Below are 20,847 nucleotides of genomic sequence, written 5' to 3' on the forward strand. Positions count from 1 at the left end.
GGGGAGGAGAGGCCAACCCCCACCTCACCACACCTTCCTTTCAGGCAGTTGTACAGAGTGATAATGTCTTCCTGAGCCTCCTCCAGACTGAACTACCCCAGTTCCCTCAGCCACTCCCCATAAGATTCGTGTTCCAGATCCCTCACAGCTTCGTTGCCCTTCTGTGGACATGTTCTGTGGACTCAGTGTCTTTCTTGCAGTGAGGGGCCCAAAACTGGACACAGTATTCAAGATGTGGCCTCAACAAGAGCTGAGTACAGAGGGATGATCCCCTCTTTGCTCCTGCTGGCTGCACTATTGCTGATACAAGCCAGGATGCTGTTGGCCTTCTTGACCACCTGGGCACATTGCTGGCTTGTGTTCAGCTGAGCATTGACCAGCAGCCCTTAACACAGTCAAGAGAGAGATGAAAGAGACCTTCAAGCTGAGCCTTCTTGGTGATGGCAGCTGCTGTTTTTCATACTTACTGCCCCATTGTGTATGTTCTCTGCTTGTCTGCTGCTTATAACCAAAATACTATTACTGCTGGAATATTTTTGACTTGCCATTGCTGGGTGGCTGGCATGCCTTCCCTGATGTAAGTGTTTCTGCTGAGGTGTATCTGTTGACCCGGTCTTTATGGGGTCACCCAGGTATAGCACAATAGAAGTGAAACAGATGTGTTCGGTTATCTTACCTTGCCATTTGGACTGTCATTGGCGGCTTACAAGTTGATATGTAAAAATCAGGTTGTACCCAGGAGATGCATGTGTTCGTGTGTGTGATGACAGCAGTGTTTGCATGGTACCAGCTGTTAGAAAAGAACTTAATCCATAGGATTTGTTACTGCTCTGAATGTTTCTTTTTCAGTCTAAGTAAACAAGGTACTGATGTTTGAGGCTGCATTCTACTTCCCTACGGTGCAAGAGATGGACTTCCCTGATTAGAAGTTTGTGCTCTTCATTTTAACTGAAGCCAAGCGATTAAAAATGTTTCCCTGAGAGGGAAAGGAAGAAGGGAACAGGAGAGAATATTAAAATAGTTTTTAGGGAATTATTTCTAGGTCAGTTCACTTTCTGAAGGCCAAGAACACCGCGTGCCAGTAACTTTCTGAATCAGGTAACAGCTGTGGCAGGACAGCCTGTGAAAAGAGCTGCTCTGTGCAGCTGTGCATTTAATTGTTCCTGGTGTATGTGTGCATATCAGAAACTGTTACTGCAACATGTGCCATCTTCTGCATGTTTAGAAAAAAATAATGCAACATCAATGCAAAAGAAGGCTGAGGTTTAAATGTAGGTTAAATAACTGAACATTTTGCGATTGTTTTTCATATCCTTTGTTCCTCTAATGCATGACTTGTAAGTAATTTGATCAGAAGTGTACAAAGATGCAGTGTATTAATCTTTATGTAGATAAAATGATAGGATGTTAATGATACTAGGTCGTAATACATAGAAGTTCCTGCCCTGGAAATGTATTGACTTTAGTAGGATAACTGGCAGTGTGAAATTACTGCTGTGTGCTTATATGGCTAGGTTTGACTTGTCGTCCCCTACTTATGAATCTGTTGGATGTGTGTTATTTCAAAACAAAATCTAGCCAAGGGCTCAGACTTCATCATTGTTGCTGCTCTGTAGCATCCTTCTCTTCATTTTTGTTCTTCCACTGCATTTAAAAGTAAATATATTCAAGGCTATTCTTTTTGCTACCTTCTGGTATCGAACTGGCTGTTCTGTTGCATTGTTTTCTGCTCAGCTGCTTTGAATAACTCCTATTCAAGATCTGTCTTGTTATTTTCTCCATGTGCCTCTGAATACCCCAAATTAATTGCACAAATACTTGCAAAGTATTAGGAAATAATTGTTCTATAGACTTCAACCTTGTTTTTTTTTAATGTCTAATGTGACATCTTAAGGAACTGTATTTGCAAGTGGACTTGGACAGTGCATCCCATATATTTTCATTGCTTCATTGTCTTCCATTTAGTGTCAGGATGCTGAGATCTGTGTTTAAATTGGGCACCTGTCCTACCTCAGCTTTCCTTCTAGCCAGGCTTACTCTGTTCATTCTGTGTTCCTGCCAGATGTCAGCCTAATAAAGGTGCATAATCTATTTCAATTAATGAACTGCAACCTTGGAACTATTAATACATGCAGAACATCATGGTTTATGGAAACAAAATCTGCCTGTCCCAATTAAAACATTAAGTCGAGACAAATCTGGTCAGTACTGAGCTGTTCTATTCAAAATCCAAATAACTGCTAAACAACGTCTGTTCCACCTTGATGAAACCTATTTTTTGGTTGTCCAACTCATTTTCTTCACCATGCCCTCAATGGATCTGCTGACTGCCTGTGTCATGCCCAGATGTGGGAGCAGGCAGCTGTCCATGTGCTGCAGCAGCCTGCACATCTCTTTCAAGAGCTCCAGCACATGCTATGTTATAAACTCATTTCCATCTCCTTCCTGTGGTCCTTTGTGCACCTCGGTGTGCCCTCCTATTTAGAAGATCATTTTATTGTATTCCCTAATGCTAGCACTGAGTTCATTAAATGCTTTCTTGATGATCTGTTTTGAAAAACCCGTGAAATGCGTGTGGTATTGCAGGCGTGGAGATGGTGGGGAGGTGATGCTGGTGTGGTGCTCTGCTGCACAGACTGGAGACCTGGAGGCTAGAAGATGTGTACGAGTGGGCAAAACTTAGCAGTTTGTTCCAGGGCACGTGTGAGCCAGTTCCCCACACTGCAAAAGCTCATCTGTAATGCCAGCAAATTCAAAAGCAAGCCACAAGAATTTTCTTTTGCGTTGGTTTTCACCCCTTACACCCCATCTCTGCTTACCGAGAAGTGAACCTTCAGGGGTTTTTAACCACATGAAAATAGCCTAGGAAAAGTATTTTTCAGAACATCTTTGGTGCTGTAAAGTCTGTAACAGAGCAGTTCTCCAGGAACTTTTCTGTGGTATGTGTTAGAAACTGCTGGAGGTTGAGAACTGCTGCAGCAGGTCCTGCTCCATGCTGACAGCAGACCCAGGTGCTCAGGGCAGGAGGTCACCTCTTGAGCCTGGGTCATATCCCTGCAGGAAGCAGACGAGGACCTGAGCTGCAGCACATCTGCGCCAGGCTGTGGTGCTGGAGGTAGCTCTGCCTTCTGCCAGATTCCTGGAAGGGTCAGAACGTCCTGCTGCCTGTTAGCATCCCTAGGAATGCTGTTTTGCGCAATGAGCTGTGCTTTGTTTGACGATAGTCCTCAGTTTTTGTAAGGAGATATTTCCATTCTCCTTCCTTGTGGAGGGGAGTTGATGTGCTCACTTCCTCTCTCCCTTAGCCTTGGAATGGGCCTATTGCTCTGCACCACACAAAGCCCTGAGTCAGACTGCCGAGGGACCATCATCCCCCTGGCATGCAAGTTTTGGAGCCCACCAGTTTGGGGAAAATCTCACTCCCAGGCTACCATTCTGCTTTGTTTTGCTACTTTCATGTAGGATTGTGGTTACCTGGTCTAAGAAAAGGCTCCATGGAACTAATTTTTAATTTCCCTTCTTTTTCTTTTTTTTTTTTCTTTTAACCAAACACTGAGGCTATGGCAGCTAATGGGTAAAGGAGCTGTTACTGCTGAGGAAGTTAAAATGCTTGGGAATTGCTGGCTGGCAACAGTGAGGGCACAGGAGAAGCACGGTGAGGCTGGTGCCCTTGCTGAAGGGCAGGCAGGGAATGGGTGCCTGAGCAGTGTGCAATATTTGATGTTGACTTTGGGAGGAGGGCAGCTGGGCCACAGGGCTGGAGCTTTCAGCACTGAGAGACATCTTCCCCCACGTGCCCAGCTTGCTGACTCTAAAGGTTCCGTGTTGCTCCATGTTTCACTCTGCTTCATGGTTTTTGTGTGCTTGCTGCCTAAAGTCAGGGTTAACCACTCATCTGCCTATGTGTTCTGCTCACAGGGCTGAACTGCTTTTTGGTACTGTGGATAACTCCCTCCTCTATTCCAAACCTTTTGTTTCTATGCTCCTTGCAATGGTTATTTTTGCTGTTGGGAAAATAAAGGATTTGCTTTTCATGTAAAAATAGCTTTATTATTTCCATACGTGAGTAGCAATTGGGACAGGCGTATTTCCAGGTCAGCGTAGAGATGGGGTTGGATAGCAAAATCTTCTGTTCCAAAAATGGGTTGGAACCAGTAACAGTTCTTGCTGTACTGAACAAACCTTGCTGGCTTGGAGAGGAGCGGGATCCCTTTTTTGGGTGCGCACACAGCATGCTGGTATTCTTCCACTTGGGAGCAGCACCCAGCATGGCCATAGTGAACACTTTGCTCTGTTAAGAACACAGCTTAGTTTTACATTTTTCTTGTCATCTTTATTATTTTTCTGTAATTGCAGGCATGGTTTTTGAATAAAAGATGGAGAGTTTCTTAGGCTGTAGCCTTGAAAGTATGGCTGAGCAGAGCAGAGTGCCTACAGCTGTGAGTGCCTAGAGAAGCTGAGCAGAAGGGATGTGTGCAGGAGCAGTCTGTGTAATTCCACAAGATTGTGCTCGGTTGGGTACTGAGTAAATAAACGGTCAATGTGCAAACGTTGGATAAAGTTGCTCTGTGCTTGTTTAGATTGTCCAGCTGGACTTTGGATTTTGTTCTCCATGGGAGCTGGCGTGTGAATCTCTCATGGCTCATTGTCATGTATTTCTTGATTTATATGATTATGGTGTACATCTTTTCCATATTTTGCTAGTCCATATTTTTTCTTCCTTCAGTCACAGCTTAGAGGTCTCTTTAAGGCCTTGAAAAGCTAGTCAGTCAGCTTGAAGTTTCCCTTTATCTTCACAAAAATCACTACAGAAGTAAGAAAAAAGCACAGAAGGGGAATTAAAGGCAGCATTGAAAATGTTCCTTCAGAACAGAAAAGCAAATTTAACACAAATAAAAAATCTCAGCTCTGCTTCAGAGTTGCAAACTCTTCTATTCACCAGAGAACTGTTAAAGCTAGTCATTTTTGGCATAGTATCGATCAGGGAAGCGTGACAAAGTGCAGTGGAATGCACTGAGCTGCGATCCAGCCTGTAGTGGTGGATGACTTTAGTGCATGGAACATTGCAGGAAGTGCTTGGGGGTGGGGAGGCCTTTTCTTTTCCTCAGCTGCTGGGAACTGTGACCTCCTCCCTCAGACCCCACCTGCACCAACAGAGGGTCCCTTGGATACTGTGGGTCAGAAGACAAAATGCAAGAAGTCGACACAGTCCAGGTTTCTGGCAGGATTTGGCTCTGTTCTCTCAGCACTGCAGCATGGAATTCTTGGGCTGCAGGATGGGAAAGCTGGGAAAAGTAATGTGTTTGGGATTAAAGAGCAACTGTGCATATCTAGACTGGGCCTGTATCCCCAGCCCCACTGTGCTGGAAGGCTCTTATGCTTAGATGCTGTCTTCATTGAAATGAGTAGTAAAATTCTATTCATTTCATCCGGCCAGAGTTTTGCTGCTGACTTTGAGTGATGAGTCCCCCTGTTCCACCAGTATGCACACATGCTGTTTGGAATTAGGTTTTTGCACAGATTTGAGCCTTAAATGGAAATCTGTTCAAATTCATTCAATATCTGCAGCTTAGAATTTTAGTTTATGTGAACAGTTAATTATCACCTGCAGCTGTACGTAATAACCAGTTAAGGCGCTCCTCTCTTCTGAAGTGCACCCAATATTCACTTTCTTTTTTTTTCTCTAAGTTATGATGTTGGAGTCCACAGAGTTTTTCAGGTACTTGTAATGGTGTGAGAAAATATGATGGTGCCATTCCTGGATGAACAAGATCTGTGCTGTAAGACCTGTGTGTTGGAAATTGGGGAAAGCTTGGTGTGGGTCAGATCACATTACCAGCATAAATTGCTAACAAGAGTTTCAATGTTCACCTAGGATTTCACATTTGCATTGCTCCATTACAGCGATAATCAAATACAAAGGCAGTGTTCTCTTGGCATTGCAGTAGAGGTGTGTGGTGCAACAGTGCTGCAAAAAATGAGGACTCTACCCAGGTGTTACAGCCAGAACTGACATTTCTAAGGTGGGGATGTAGGAAAGTAGTAACACAGAAAAAATAAAAGAACAGCAGTATTTAGTGTGTTTTTATTGTCCTGCATAGATCTTTTTCATTCTTACCTCACTGTTTGCTGTCTTAGTGCTGTTCAGGTGGCGATCTTGATGTATGGAAGATGAGTCAATGTTCAGAGCAGAGGTAAATAAGCAATGAGCAGGTGGAGTGTCTAGACTGTATATTCCATGTTGGAAGGAATGCAGAAGTTGGTTGACAGATCACTTAGATGTGAGCATTGCAATACTAACTTAAAGTTCATTTGGCATTTATGGTCATAGAATGGCCAGGGTTGGAAGGAACATTAAAGATACCCAGCTCCAACCCCCTGCTGTGGACACCTTCCACTAGATCCTATGTAGGTCCTACTTAAAATGTAGGCTGTCTGATTATTACAGAAAGTAGTGGGATGCATATGGAACTACTATGACTGTGTTAATGTTTCCTTTATGTGATGGTCCTTCAGATAGTTCCAGCATTTCAGATATCATGTGTTCTGAAATATAAATACTACAAGTTTTAGTTGTGGGAGAAAGTGCCTAAATTCAGGTTTCTATACATACTTGTATCTATACTCCTACTTCTGAAATCGCTTCTCGCTGACTTCTGCAGTTAGCCTTTAAAGGTGGTGGCAGTTACTGAAAAGCTTAATTAAATATGAATTGTAATGATGACAGTTTTGAGATGTGATGGATGCCTTGGAGGACAGGAACAGACAGTTGCAATGCTTGTTATGAGAAGTGAATGTTGACCTGGGAAGCAAACTGTCATCTGGAAGCAAACTGATGCTCAGGAATCGCTGAATGTGCAGTTGTGAGTCTTACAGCATTGTCCAAAGCAGTGTGCACAGAGGTGGGAGCCCAAGTTAAGGTGCACACATGGGAGAAGTGAGGAGAATTACCACAGGATGATCTCTTGGAGTAAAGTGGTGTAGTGTGACCTTCATGACAAATACAGAGACCATTTCCATGTATCATTGCCATGGATGCTCAGCTTTATTTTGGACTTGGCATGTTCAGGGGGCACGGCTTTCCTTGAACCTGCAGAGCGGTGTGATGCAACATGTGTTTAACGGCACTTGGCAACACACACGCAGGTTAGAAACCAGTAGGAGTACTGTCTCTACCCAATTCTCAGGGGAAATTTAGGAATTTGGAGCTTGATTGCCTAACCAGACATATATCCTTACTTTTGGCAGCTCTGTAGAACAAGTGCATGGAAACTATATTTTCTTACTTCGTCCAGAAACTTCACCAGCACATCACTGCGCGTGGTGAGATCCTGGTTTCTGGGATGCTGTATGTTGAAACCTGTGTTGCTGTGCTGGTTGCTGCTAGTGCCGTCCCATCAGAGCACTGAGCAGGCTTCCTTCTGCTTTTGAAATACTCAAGAAGTGTTTGCCCTGGGTCATTGTGCTGTAGGCACCCCTTCCTAGAATATTATCTCAAGGAAGAGAAGTGATTACGTGTCTGTTACTACTTTCTTATCATGTTGAACCCTTAAGGATCTCCAAAGAAGGACAACGTTCTCTGGATAGTCTTCATCCAATTGAGCACACCTTGTGATAACATTAAAGCCTGGGAAACAACTGCCATTTGTTTTCCTGCCAAGTGACATGGTTTGAGAGTGCTGAGAAACAGCAGTCTCCTAAAAGTTGGAGTAAAGGCTTGAAAGAGGGAGACGAGAAGCATCTGTCTGCTGCTAGGATTGTTGGTAAGCAGTGGTGTCAGCCTGAGCCACTTGGTCAAAGGCACTGCTTCAGCTCTGGAAGGAGGATGAGGAGAACTGAGCCCTCTGTTTGGCTTTCCTCCATCTATTTTGTGTCAGTTGAAAGTAGTAGAATTCAGACCTCTTTAGAATTCAAAATACTGTATTTCCATAAGACATATAGTTGTTACAGAATAGGTCCAGTATCTTCTAGAGTCCAGTGCTACAGGATCTTTATTGGCTTGATAGAGTGAGGCTGTTTTTTCCTTCCTCCTGTGGTTTAAAATTGCTTGTCTAACATGTTGTTTTATATCCTGTCTCGTAAGGCTGCTTCCCCTTGGCTATATCTTTTTAGGATGATCACATGTATTTTTGAAAAATGTCCTGTTGATACTTCGAAATATTAGGTGATAACTGCCCAAGTTAAGAGGGATTACCTTGCTAAACCTAATATGACACCAACGCACAAAGTGCTGCAATGGAAAACTTTCTTCAGGCAGCATAGAAGGGGGTAAAAAAACAAACAACAAAACACAAAAGCCCCATCTTATGGTGTGGGTTGCTGTTGGAAGCATATCTGTTCAGCTGAGAAGTTTGCAGGTTGGTGTGCAGGAAGGAGCTCCTGCAGAGCTGCTGCCTTCCCTCTCATCCCTCCCCACTTGTTCCCACAAGAGGCGCTGGCACCGTGCTGAGCTGAGTGGTGACTGCTCAGGGATCCAGTCCAGGTTAAAAATAACTTTTGGGTTCAGTGGGAGAGGCGTGAACACAAGTGGGGTACAGCACGGGGCATAGGAATGAGCGGAGAAGTTGAGAGTGGTGGCAGCTGCCTTGGCTGTCAACCACTGCCAGAGAGAAAGCTCAGCTTGTGCTCACCATGCTCCTCCTTCCAGCTGTGCTCCAGAGGTGGTCATCAGCTTCCTGCTGTCTCTCGTCCTCCTCTCACCTAGGTTTGGCTGCCCCAGCTGAACTGCTGCTCAAGTTAACCCTTGCTCACGTGTCTCAAAATGAGCTGAGTTGCCTTCAGCAGCTCGCTTGGAAGTCTCTGCAAACCCAGCTGTGAGTGGTCAGGCAAGGGGCAGTTGTTTCTGACACAGTTGCAGCTGGAAGATAATGTGTGCGTGCTGACTGATCAATGCTGAGTACACTAGCTGTAGTGGTGTGGTCATTTTTCATGTTCTGTGGCTGATCTCATGGATAGCTAATGGCAGATTTGTGGGGAGATGCTGATGGTCATGGGATGGCTTTGAGGAAGATCTCAGAAAAGGATTTCTATTCTCACAATGGCCCAAAACACGTGACAGCCTTTGCATGTGGGTGGAGTGGAACAAGAAGAGTGATTCTTCAGTACTGTGTGTGTCTTGGTTATTTGAAGTGTGCCACTTTACCTCCAGCCAGTGGAAACAACGCCAAGGTGAGCTGAGCAGAGATACTGCTAAGCAAATACAAGGTAAAAAGAGAATTTACAAGGGCTGTTGTGAAAACCTTCAAAGAAATGGATTTATACTTACCAAGTAGGTCTCTGAAAAGTAGAAGTGAAACCAGATGACTGTATTTCTTTTGGTTGTTTTATTCATTATCTGATGTTTCCTCTCCTACTACTCTACATTTAACCAGACCTGGGTGTTTGCTTACACGGTTCCCCTAGGACATCAGTGACATTGTTTGTTACCAACTGGCTCTGTTTATTACTCTTCCCTGTTCTAAGTGAGCATAGAAAAGGACTGGTGGCACAAAGCCATTGCCCTGGAGAAGAGCAGGCACAGCCTTTCATTTTCTTCCCACTCTTGGTCAGCTTTGGGGACCCTGCTGGGCATTCCCCCCACAGCCCTGAGCTGAGGGAGACGCAGCTGCTCTCTTGGGCAAATTGTTTTGTCTCTCCATGGAATCTCAGCTTGGGCAGTTATGTGCTAAGAATGTGAATAATTTTGCTGCGGCTGCTTTACATGTAAAAAGCCTGACCTTCAGATATTTTATCTGGTCAGATTTTTTTCTTTCCCTCTCTCTTTTTTGCCTCTAGCACTGTTAAGGGATGAGTTTTATCTTGCAACTGCTGGAAGCTGCAGTGATTGGTAGTCACACAGAGCCTTTAGACAGTTGAGGGATATTTCTATCTTTAAGCAGTAGTCAGTGGTAAGTAGCTGTTGCTTTCAGATCCATAGCTGTACACATGCATTTGATAGAGTGAGTAAAACTAAGCGACCTCTGTAACGTGTCTCGTGAGTTCCCTAATGCTGTGCAATTGGAGTGTATTGCAATACAAAGTTGAGTGTGCTGATTTGCAGGTCTTAAACATTGAATGCCTTTTTCATATTTTTGAAGGAGATTTTAAAAAGAGAAAATTCCAATTAATAAATAAAAATCCAAAATACCAGCAAATTTTAAAGCCATACTGTGTGTAAAAAGTCCAGCATGCATCTTTCTACTCTTTGGACAATAAAAATGCCAAGCAGTCTTGCCTAACACTTGAATTCTGTGCTGGTGTCTGTATATTTGTCTGTACTGAAAAATATGAGGAATCTTGAGATAAAAGCCAGATGTTTCATCAGTGACATGAGGCTTCTGCCTTGCATTGGGAGGCTGAGAGAGGAAGGAAAGAAACACTTCTCACAGTGTTTCTTGGATTGTTTTTTTTCTCTCTGCATGTGTGTTATTGCAGGATATCAGTTGGGGTCCTGTTGGAGTCCCATTGTGGTACAAATGCTCAAAGGAGAGACCAATTCAGTGGCAATGTATTCCAGCCTGGTATCCTGGTGGTTTTATAGTTCTGTTAGAGTATTCCTAGGAGAAGAATTAACGGGGAAACAAGAGTTTATGAGACAACACTTGAAAGTTCTGGTGTTTTTAAACTGAATTAAACTGTGCAAAGTTGCAAGAGAAGGAGAGAGAGGAGTGCACTCTATAAGTGTTAAAGTCTTCAGAAATACAAGGAAATTTGTAATGCCTTAAGTAGGCAGCACTCAGTAAATCTGCCATAGGCCCCATTAATGAGGATGGGTGCAGAATTCAGTCTGTCGAGCTGGATATGGAGAAATGCTGTAAGCAGTACTAATGCATTTCAAATGTGCAGCTCCAAATGACATTCTGGGGAGCAGCTGAGTTTGGCAGTGCTAAAAGCTCTTCCAGTCTTTGACACAATTCCCTTCAGTGCTCTGGAGCTTTATTCCTTAACAACAAAGCTCATAACTCATTTTGCTGGAGCTGAATACCCAGCTGACAAGTCCCTTGTATCGTGTTTGGCTAAGAAATCATTTGCAAGCTCTGTGAATATTTGTAAAAATCCTTTTACGCATAACTCAAGATGTATCCCCAGTAGAAGGAAGAGCCATGAGAACCGCTCATTTTAGAGTCTGTGGCCACTGAAAAGAAATGCTTTCATATACAAATAGCATCACCGTAAATGGAATGCCAGCCAATGCATTTTGGGCTAACATGAGCAATAAAATTAGCAAACACATCACTTGCTGCTAATGAAGGGGAATAAGCTCATCATGAAACCTTCACTGAACTGCTATTCTATCCAGCTTGATTTACTTGCCCTGATAGGGTAAAAAACCTGCTGTCTCAGAAGGACGTGGGAGCTGCTGGGAAGGAGACGTGGTGGTGTTCTGACTGCTCAGAACGTGATGGGCAGCTCTGGGGGGAGTAGGGACAGTCTGCCCTACCACGACAAGTGGGCCTGCTTGTCAGGCAGCCTGCCTGGGAGGGAGAACCTGAACAGAGATGTTTCCGAGAGATTGGTGTTAACTGGAAAGGGTTTATACAGCCCTTTTTAAATAGCAGCTGGTCCTGGTACAGCAAGATGCTGCTTTTGCTGGAACTACCATTTTAACACACAGAATAATAGAATCATTTAGGTTGAAAAAGTCCATGAAGTTTATCAGGTCCGACTGTCCACCCATCCCCACCATGCCCACCAACCACATCCCTCAGTACCACATCCTCATGTTTCTCAAACACTTCTAGGAATGGTGACTCCACCACCTCCCTGGGCAGCCTGTGACAATGCCTCGCTGTTATTTCAGAGAAGAAATTATTCCTGCTGTCAAATGTGAACCTCCCCTGGTTCAACTTAAGGCCATTTACCTCTCTTCCTATCGCTGTTACCTGGGGGAAGAGGCCGACACCCACCTTGCCACAGCCTCCTTTCAGGCAGCTGCAGAGAGCAGTAAGGTCTCCCTGAGCCTCCTCTGGACTGAATAATCCCAGTTCCCTCAGGCACTCCCGATAAGACTTGTGCTCCAGACCCCTCACAGCTCTGTTGCCCTTCTCTGCACGCACTCCAAGGCCTCAGTGTCATCTTATAGTGTGTGGCCCAAAACTGAACACAGTACTTGAGGTGCGGCCTCACCAGAGCTGAGTACAGAGGGACGATCCCCTCCCTGTTCCTGTTGGCTGCACTATTTCTTACACAGGCAAAGATGCCATTAGCCATCTTGGCCACCTGGGCACACTGCTGGTTCATGTTATGAAACGATGAATCCAAAGGAAGGGTTCAAATGGCAAAAGAGCATTTGAAGATTCTTGCACTGTGTTTGTTTTCCTCCTTGTTATAAGACTTTAAAGCCTGATCTTGTCTGCTAATGACTCTTGATATAGCCTGGCAATCCCCGCAGTCCTGCTGCTGAAGGACTCTGAAGGTTGCTCGTGTGTCAACTTTCCTGCTTGAAGAAAGGAAATGGAAGCTGGGGCTAGGAAGTGCTGTGTTGAAAGCTTTAGGAACTTCAGTCAAAATGAGGCTGACAACAAGCTGTCCGCTTCTCTGCCCTGCACAAAAGGTTCAGTGGTTGACTCTTTGGTGAGGAGTAAATGGGCTGCTTATTCTTCAAGTGCTAGCTGGGAACCTCAGAGCTGGCCCAGCACTAGATTTGGTACTGAAAGGGGCTGGCGTTTGTGCTGGCACCTCTTTCTGTTCAGAAATGGGAACAGGAACCTGGATGGGGTTTTCATGGTATAGTTTGGGATACGTGATGCTTCGTGGCTGGGGACAACTTGTGTGTTTATACTTAAATTTATTTTCTAGTTGCTCTCTGTTTCCTTTTTTTTTTTTTCAGAATTCTACGGCTATTCTAAGCTGTTGTGTTACTTCTGCAGCACTGAACCTGAGGGACAGTGGGTTGGAGTGACTCCTTGCAGCCAGAGAGACTTGAGAGCCTCACTGGTGTATGGCTGAGAGCTGTGGGACAGAGCAGCAGTCAGCACAGAGGCTGCAGTCAGGAAGGACAGGAGGGATCTGGAGCTGGGAACCTGCTGCAGGCCCTGTCCAGTTCCCTGCTCATGTGCCGAAGTGGTGTCATTTTGAAGAAGTAAAATAACACCTTAGGAAAGGTGCTGTGAGCCTACAGTTGTGTGTGTGCGAAGCAACTGTGGTCTTCTATCCTCTATGATATAAACCTGCCAATGCAATAATTTGTTAACTGCTATTTATATAACATATCTTGTCCCGAGTACAGGATTTCTGATTTAGCACATAATAATGCTTCTAATTTGAGTTCCTTCTGCTCCAGCGCTGAGTAAAGAGAGATTTAAAGAACTTTCTGTTGATGAATCGGTCATGGGTCATTTGGTTAGACCGAGCTCTGAATAGTTGGAATAGCTCTCCAGTGAGCAGACCCAGAGTAATGAGGAACAGCTATGGCTGCATATACAATTGTTTGTTCTGCTTTAAATTAGAAATCTCTTTGAGAATAGGATTTTCCCCTCGTGTCTGTGTAGGGCTCAGCACCGTGTGGAAGGCTATGGGTGTCATCACAGAGAGGACTTGGTGCAGATAGAAGATGAGATCTGTAGCACAGTGAAAACATACAAATACGTGCTTCTTTGTTGCCATTCATGCAAGTCTGGCTTGTGAATTTAGCATAGAGGTGATCCTGTCCTACTGCGTGTGTTCAAACTGAGCACTCTACATGTGCAGTCCTCAGTTCTCTGCGTGACCTGCAGTAAGGCATGTCTCCTAGGATTGGGCCTTTCTGCACTTGCAAAGACGTTCCTGTTGCCTGTCACCGTTGGCAGAGCTTGAACCTTTGCTCCTCCCTAAGCTGGTATATGACAGATGCCTGCAGGAAAGGGTGTTGGTGAATATATGAGCATGGCAGCTCCTCTGTGGGTGCTGCCAGTGTCTCTTGTTCTACTGGATGCCTAAGGGAAACGAGATTTCTCCCAGTACAGGTGTGTTTCTGGCCAGAGCAGGAAGGAGAGTAGGCACTGCCATGCCCTTCAGGTCCAAAGCCAAGCTGCATGTGCCATGGGGCTGGCTGCTCCCTGCTGCCCTCCGCTCCCCTCTACCTCAGCTCTGTTTGTGCTTTCCAGCCTGCTCACCATAAATATCCAAAAACAAGTGGTATTTGTGATAGCTTTGGATTATTCTCACTCCCTTTTCTTTACTGTTAATGGAGTGATCACTCTTTCCTTGCCTGTTTTTAGTTGTTTCTTCTGGGCAGTTCGTGTGACTTGCAGGTTTGTTTCTCAGGGCAGCACCTCTCAGTTTCCTGCAGGCCTTCCTGTTACCGCGTTCTTTTCAGAGTGCTTAACATGCTACCACACATTCTGTGCACTAGCTAGAGTAAATGTGCTGTGTCCTGTGGCTTCGAGGATGAAGGCAGTCTTGCAGGGTTGGTTTGTATGGTAGCAGTATGAAGGTTTCTGTCCTGGGACCCAGGAACATTGTCGCATGAGCACTCTGACAGCTTTTGTGCCTACTACTGCAAGTTGAAACCTTTGGGCTTGTTTCCTTACTTCTATTTAATCTTGAATTATCACAGTGCTGCAAGAGAAACAAGAACAGGACCCTGTTCTACTGCGGGCTGTGCAAACACAGGTTAGTTAAGTAGCCTGCAGGTGACTGTCTGAATCAAGACTAGAATAGTTAGAAAGGCATGAGCAGTGAGGTGGTGGTGAATGTCATAGTAGTTCAAGTAGTTTTTTTTTTCTTCCAATAGGATGTTTACCAGAACCTTGTATGACTTCCTAAATTCTCCATCTGTGTTTTGGGCATACTCCTTTTGTTAGTTCTTCAAATATATCGAAATATTATTTTAAAACTTTCTTGTTAAAGTTGTTCCTTACCTGTAAAACCCCGTTCTTAACTTACTGCTCAGGATTTTTTCATGTGTTGATTTGGTTTAACTTAGTGAGTCTTGTATTTCATCACCTACCCATATTTTCGTCCAGCCCTCAGTACTTTATGTACCCTAGGTTGTCTGTTCAAAAACATTCTGACAGTACAAATTGAGAACATACAGTAGGTGCAGAGCAGGGCTGGAGTGGCCTACCAAAATAGTGGATGACCTTAAGAGCTGAAGTACTGCTTGAAATGGGCATAAACTGGAGAGTACAAAAGGCAGAGTCTCCAAGCAAGGACTGAAAGCCAGGAGTAAAGCTCCAAACTCAGACTTCCTCTGCTGAAGTCAACAAAGAAGATGAATGACTTTGCCTCCAAAGTAACATCACCACCATCTGCATCTTATTCAGAGTGGTGTGTGCAGCTCTTATCAAAAACCATGTTCCAGTCTGATCTTCCTTGATACAGAGAAGAGCTGCTGCAGTGATAAAGAGAGCAGAGAGCCTGTTTTACAAGAGAAAACCAAAGGAATGTGGTTTGTTTAACCCAGGAGGCCAACCTGCAACCCCCGGGATGAGAGGGGGTTCATTCCCAATAGATAACAGCAGAGCTTTTGAAGTTAGAACATACTCGAAACGAAAGGTGGGGAGGATTAACTCACCATGTGAAATCGAGGTTGAAAATAGAGGAAGGTGTACAGCCAGCAAAGCAGCGTAACTGTGAAGAGCTTCCTAACAGAGTGGTGGAGGCAGGAAAATCTTGGCTGGCTGTGAGGTAGATTCCCCTTGTTTCTGAATGGTTTGCATGGACTATGAAGGGGCTAAGTGATCCCAGACAAGTAGGCACTCAGTAGGTCTTTTCTGCCTGTGCTGTTGTTCTCCTGCTACTTTGATACCCTAAAACTGAAGATCTCTAGTGATTCTCAGGATAGATATTTAGTTACGTGTCTAGAATGTTTCAATTAGGGTTTTAGTCAAGCATGGGAATTTGTGGGCAAGATGAAGCCCCTGCTGCCAGCATCCTGAAATCAGGTAAAGCCAAAGTAGAGTATAAAGTTGGATGAAGTGTCCAAGTGGAGAGCAATTGCAGATAAGGAGTATTAAAAAAATAGAATTCTCTGTATTGTAGAGCTGCAGTAATTCCAACAGAGTGCATTGTACACATTATTTCCTGAATTTCTTAGTTTTTGCACGTTTAAAATCATGAATGAAATTTCTTACAGTGGTGGGCTATCTCCAAAAGGTTCATAGTTCTGGAGCATGCCTTTTGGCATGAGCCTCATTTTTCTCCCTTCCGGAGGGAACCTGTATCTGTTTCCTGCATCTGTTGCCCATCCTTCATTGTGAATGGAAAGTGAGTAATTAATTTTTAGTTGTTGTTAGCAATTAATTGCCCTTGCCAAATTTTGGAGGACCTATTGTCTCCTTCAGACACAATGTTCTTGGGAAAAGGTCTTAGTTATTGTAACCTCTTGAGCGGTCTTCACTTGGCTGATAAATACGTCTTGGCAACTGGGAGCCTTCTGAATGAAAAATGTTGCTGGACAACCCTGTAGTAGAGCAAGAACGCTCACCACTGCCAGTGCTGGTGGAGCACAGCCAGGCAGGAGGGTAAAGCAGAGGAAGCCTTTCACGTTGTCTGTGAAGCACTGAGAGAGGTGCAGCCTCTTTGTGCGCGTGTCCAAATATCTGTTTACCATCAAACAAGGATTTTCCCTGTTGAGCATCTGAGCTGAAAGGTGCCTTTCCTTCTAACAACATCCTGAAATGGCTTGGCAAGCTGCCTTCTGCAGACACAGGAATGGGGAAATTGCTGAGCACGCTGGCCGTGTAGCTCTCTGGTTTGGGTGGCTGCTGGAGGCTCTAGCTGGGAAGCAGCTCCTCTCCCATTTCTCTCTGTGAACCCACCAATTTGGAATTTTGCAGAGCTGCCTCAGTCCGCAAAGACTACATTGGTAACTTTGTAGTTCTTGGCCTCATGCTGGTTTTCCATTAGGTCTGTCCTGAACCACAACTAACCACTGAAACCTCATTTTAATATTGCTGTTGTAACATTAATTATAAAGTTATTAGTTGTTTGTAACAGCGCATTTTCCTTTTGTAGCTGTTTTTTCTTCTTCTCACCAGCAGCAGTATCTAGAGACAAGAAGGTGCGTAGAAGGCTTGCACAGAGAGATGTTTGAATCCTCTAAGGGGAATACACAGAATGCAAAGAATGAGCTGGGGCTGGGACTGCTCTGTTCCCTGGTGGTTTGGGCGGACGCTGCCAGGGCTCGTGTTTGTGCTTGGAGCCTGACAGTGCACATTGAAGCCAGCGCCTGGGTTTCTCAGCAGTGCTGCAACTGACAGCACTTGGCCCACTGAAAGGGAAACGAGGAGAAACAGAGGGGCTGGAGCAGTGTACCTTGCAGTTAATGGAGACCTTTGTTGACCTCAGTGGGAGCTGGATTTGGTCCTGTGCCTCCTTGAATGTTTTGGCATTGGATACAGTTCCAAATGGATTTTTTTTTTTTTCATGTCTCATTTCTGGTCTTTTCTCCCTACTGTTTCTTAAATGTACTTACCTTGCACTGATAACATTGAGACAGCTGTAGCTGTGTAGCATTTCTCCCTGCCCAGTGTCTGTCACGTTGTATCCCAGCCTTTCTGTTGTTTCCAGTATCAGTCTGCAAACTTGTGGCATTGATTTTGGTCCTTCCTGAGCCCATTCTGTTCCTTTTTGCAAACACCTTCCATCTCACTTAAACCTCAACCCCCAACCTCCAGCTTTCCCATAAATGTAGTTGTCGATGCTATTTAATTCATTTTCTGCATTGCTTCACCTCCTTTTCTACGTGAGACCTTTATTTTTTGTTGGGTCTACCCCCATGTGCTTAGAGCTGATGCAAGCCTTCTGGGAACTGATCTCATGAACAGAGGTTGTGTGTGTCTCATGATATCTGTGGGGGGAAGAGGCCAAAGCTATGGGATTTGGGGAATACAGGTGCTCTTTTGAAACCTTGCATTTTTTCAGCAGTGATGTAAATGCTGAGCAGACAGGGTCAGTGATGAGGAAACCCTTCTGAGAGCAGGAGCTGACTCATGAGGATGAGAGGCAGAGAGCTGGCGTACTGGGCTGCTGTCCACACAATGGGCTGCAAGGGTGAGATTGTCAGTGACACATCCACCGGTCGCAAGCTCTTGCTGGCTCTCTCAGGTTAACATATGGTCTGTTCTGAAACGTTCTGGGCTTTTCCCTCCCATTATTCCCACTGAAATTTAAATATGAATCCCCTTTTATTCCTGCTAAAGGTAGAACACACAGCTGTGAGCAAAACGTTGTTGTTTTAATGCTGCTATTCTTCTGACAGCGGCAGTGGCACAAGATGAGAACTGTAGTGCTAGTATAGGAGGGAAGATCTGTTTTCAGAGGTATTATCATTATGGTGGTGATAAAAGGCATACCTTCTTTAGTCTCTCTAAATTCTGTAGAGCTATCGTATGTAAGATGGGAAGAAGTGCATTATGTAGACTTTTATCAGTGGTTAAGGTAATTGTTTACCAGACATTTATTCTCTAGGTACCCCATAGCAGACAAAACCAAAAAAGCTCAAGATCCAGCTCAAAGACCTTGGTGTGTATTGAGAGCATTTGATTTGGGGGCAATTGAAGGCTTGTGATCTAAGCTGGTGTCAGTGGGCGCTGTGCTAGCAGCCAGAGCCCCTTGATGGTGAGAGTGCTGAGCACTAACATACAGATTTGTTAATGCTTGAAAAATGTATCCAGAAGGATAAAGAAGAAAGGGTAAAAAACATTGTGGGAAATTCTTTCCTTCATGCAGAATAGTATTTGTTGTTTTAGAATTGCACTTAGTAATGTGTTGATGCCAGTGAAATATTTCAGCTATAGGAAATGTGAAACCAACTACTGCCTTTCTATGAATTATGAGTCATAAATTGTATGAAAAATATTTAAACTTGCTATAGCTATTCCCCAAGTAGAACCTCTGAGTAATGGAGAAAATACTTCCATTCTGGGGGGAGTAGCAGGGGACTGAGCTAAGCGAAACTAAATGCCAAGTGCCAGCATGTGGCTTTGTGCTAAGTGTGAATTAGTGTCATCTGAGACCATCCTCCATTGTGAGGTAAACTGTGAGTGAGAATGTAACACAAACTTGCAGTTGAGCCAAGCAAAGCTCTTTGCTCCAGATGATAAGAAAAGGGGCACATGTGCTGAGGCTACCTGCATGCAATCCGGTGCGCAGCCCTGCCCTGTGGGAAAGCTGGGTGTTTGCAGTGCTTTACCAATGCAGCAGGCACATCTGCAGCCAGCAAGCCAAGCCAAGCAGGCACGAACTCCCATCTGATTCAGTGCCTGTGGGCAGGTCTCGATGGCAGAATCATAGAACCATAGAAACATCAAGATTAGAAAGGACCTTCAAGATCATCTAGTCCAGCCATCCATCTTCCAGTGGTATTTCCCCACTAAACCGTGTCCCTCATCCGCTCCCCACAAGACCTGTGCTCCAGTCCCCTCACAGCTCTGTTGCCCTTCTCTGAACATGCTCCATGGCATCAATGTCTGTCTTGTAGTGAGGGTTCAAAACTGAACACAGTACTTGAGGTGCAGCCTCACCAGAGCTGAGCGCAGAGGGATGATCACCTCCCTGCTGCTGCTGGCTGCACTGTTGCTGATACAAGCCAGGATGCTGTTGGCCTTCTTGGCTGCCTGGTCACACTGATGGCTCATGTTCAGCCAAGCGTTGACCAGCATCCCCCAGGTCCTTTTCCTCAGCACAGTCTTCCAGCTACTCTACACCAAACCTCTAGCATTGCCTGGAGTTGTTGATCCAAATGCAGGACCTAGCACTTGGTCTTGTTGAACATCATCCTGTTGGCCTCAGCCCAGCTATCCAGCCTGTCCAGATCCCTCTGTAGGGCCTTCCTACCCCCAGGCAGATTGACACTTCCTCCCAACTTGGTGTCATCTGCAAATATACAGAGGGTGCGCTCAGTCCCCTCGTCCAGGTCATCAATAAAGATATTAAACAAGACAGACCCCCTAAAATGGTGATAAGGTGGCAAGATAGTGAGCTTTGCAGGCAATTCCTTGATGGTAACATTTATTTCATGCAAATTCTGCTGTGTAAGAGCTAACGGTCCTGTTCAAATTAGTCTTCTAATCATCTGTCACCAAAGAGGAGTTTATCTCCTGTTATTTCTGTCTTATAAATTGCCTTCTGGAAGTAATTATGGAAGTACCTGGAAGTTCTCACAACTACTTTAGACAAGTTAATCTGACTTTTTGATGGCTGAAGTTCAATGCTATGACTTCAAGCTGGATTTCAGTTTCTCCACCATTTCAGAAGAGACCTTGTGGCCCTGTGAGGATTTGCAAATTTTACTTTACAGTCAGAGGAGAGTCACTGTTGAAATCTTTTGTATATACCTGAGCCATAAATAAGTGTATAAACAAACTCCAGGAGAGTGGTTTCCTGGCTGAAGAGCAGGGGACGCTAACAGTGATTATGATGGAGTAGTTCAACTGGAGTGTTTGTTTTTGCCCAGTTTTATTTTTATGCCTGGCACCCATACTAATTTTTCATTAATGACTGTGTGCCTAATAAAATGCAGATAGAAAGGCCAATAATGTGAAATACAGCTTAATGTTCTAGTCATTTACCACGTAGATAGTGAGCAGTACTGCAAAGACCTGTCTTCCCCATTGGCTCTAGTGGGGCCAGGATTTGCCCAGGATAGATCAGTCCCTGCCTACTTAGCTTTTGTGGTGTTTGGGGAAGTTCAGAGTTGTACGCCCTGTATAGAGAGATGCTGGCATGATTGAGAGACATGGTTTCAAATACCAAAAATATTTCCTTCTGTTTCACACTAAGTCAAACTTTGCTGACTTTTCCAGATCTGGAATTTGAGTAGGTTGAAGTTGGTGGGTTCTTTTAATTTTTAAGTTGTATAGGGTAAACAAGTGTTTTCAAAATGTGAGTCCATTTGGCTTCAGACAGCTGTTACCATGTGTAAATGACAAAGAGTTTCTTTAA

At 44.5% G+C, this 20,847-nt stretch overlaps 1 protein-coding gene across 1 annotated transcript in view; it reads left to right on the plus strand.

Moving 5' to 3' along the window:
• Positions 1–20,847, plus strand: part of LATS2 (large tumor suppressor kinase 2) — a 46,891-nt gene that overhangs the window by 12,761 nt on the left and 13,283 nt on the right. The gene's annotated exons all lie outside the window — the stretch shown is intronic.

This window comes from Gallus gallus, chromosome 1 (genome assembly GCF_016699485.2).
Source record: "Gallus gallus isolate bGalGal1 chromosome 1, bGalGal1.mat.broiler.GRCg7b, whole genome shotgun sequence".
Classification (NCBI taxonomy): domain Eukaryota; kingdom Metazoa; phylum Chordata; class Aves; order Galliformes; family Phasianidae; genus Gallus; species Gallus gallus.